The sequence below is a fragment of the Elephantulus edwardii genome, unplaced genomic scaffold (genome assembly GCF_000299155.1).
Source record: "Elephantulus edwardii isolate Elephantulus edwardi_28Jun2011 unplaced genomic scaffold, EleEdw1.0 scaffold00054, whole genome shotgun sequence".
Taxonomy (NCBI): domain Eukaryota; kingdom Metazoa; phylum Chordata; class Mammalia; order Macroscelidea; family Macroscelididae; genus Elephantulus; species Elephantulus edwardii.
Genome location: NW_006399804.1, coordinates 12,897,722 through 12,899,585, shown reverse-complemented (window position 1 = coordinate 12,899,585; position 1,864 = coordinate 12,897,722).

Below are 1,864 nucleotides of genomic sequence, written 5' to 3'. Positions count from 1 at the left end.
GAGGGGCAACTAAACTAACCTTGCCTGAATTTCCCTCTGATCCTTTGAATCAAAGGGGACTTGCTTCAGTTGGAGAGATGAATAACTAGTAGGGAGTAGTAAGATACTCACTCTACCTGTAGTTCTTCCTTTGTGGTCCTGTAGGAAAATTATCAGGTACTGAGGCAGGAAGGGGGCACGCAAATGTTTCTGTTCTTTTCTCTCTGTTCCTGCAGCTAAGGCCTCTGGGATAGATGGCTTGTTGTTTTCTGGTTGAAACCCTCTCTCCTGAAATCTGTTGTCCTCCTTGGTCTGTGTATTGGTGTAACCAGTTTCCCCAACTGTCTTCACCACTCCTCTGACAGTTTAGAAGGAAGAATTGTGTCTTGAACCTTCTGTTCTAGAACTTTATCCTATAGGGGTTTATTGCTAGAGCCTTTCAAGTTAATGGGCACAACTGGCAAAACCAGATGATGGCCCACGCAAAAGTAATGTCTTGTTGGATCCTTGTTGTTATGTCCTTCTGTGGGCCCAGTGACTGTGGCCGTTGGGCCTGAAGCACAGCAAGGCCTTAGAGGTTCTGTCACACCCCTCTGGTGGTGGGCAGGGTTGAGGGTGCCAGGAGGTGTGCAGTAGGAGGAGGAGTGGCTGGGAATCAATGATATACAGGCTACCTACAAAAATATTCCTTGAATGGATTCTCCTCCAGTTGGCAAGCTACCAAAGTGCAGAAAGCTGTTTTAGCAGGTTTTGAGATCAGGGAGTGCCACACCTCACATTTCATTTTGTTTTTCATAAGTACTTTGCTAATTGAGGTCTCTTTCCTTTCCAAAGAAGCTTACCAATTGCCTTTTCTATCTCTTTGAATAATGACTTTGGTAACTGCTTTTGGATTATATTAAACATGTAGACTGCTTTTGGTAGGATTTTCATTATATTGGGTCTTCATTATATTGAATTGACCTATCCATGAATATGAAACATGTTTCCATGTATTTAGATCTGTTATTGTTTCTTGAAGTAGTATTCTTATAAATGTCTTTTGTGTCTTTGTTGTTCTTGTGTACCATCAAGTCCAAACCGGCCCATAGCTGATCCTCCAGTAGGTCTTCAGAGGCAGATAATTGCACAGGAGAAGACTGCCCATCCTTCTCCTGCAGAGCAGCTGGTGGATTTGAACTGCATGCCTTTGGGATTGCAGCACACTTTCTTAAGACCAGACCACCAGAGATCCCTTAGTTAGGTCTATCTCCACGTATTTTAATTTGTGGTTGGCCATTGATCCTGGCTGAAGGCAGAGAATATCAGAAGAATGCCTATCTGTGTTTTATTAACTCTACAAAGGCATTTGACAGTGTGGATCACAACAAATAACAGATAACATTGAAAATGGGTATCCCAGCACACTTAACTGTGACAATGTGAAATCTATACCTAGACCAAGAAGCTGTAATCCAGTTGTTGTTGTTGTTGTTGTTGTTGTTGTTATGTGCTGTTGAGTCACTTGTGACTCATAGCGACCCTACGTACAAGAGCCCTAAACACCATTCTATCCTATGCCAACCTAGACATCTCAAACGCACTCATTTCCACCACTCCAGTCACAGAATTGATCCATCTCATCAAAGATCTCCCTCTCCTGCACTGCCCCTCCACTCTGCCAAACATGATGTCCCTCTCCAAGGACCAGTCCCTCCTTGCAACATGCCCATAGTATGTTAGACGAAGCTTCAGAATCCTTGCCTCCAAGTAGCATTTTGGATTCACCTTCTCCAGGGCAAACCTGAAGTCCATGGTATATTCAACACTCTTCTCCAGCACCACAGCTCAAAGGCATCAATTCTCTTTCTGTCATCCCTATTCACTGTCCAACTCTCTAATGCAT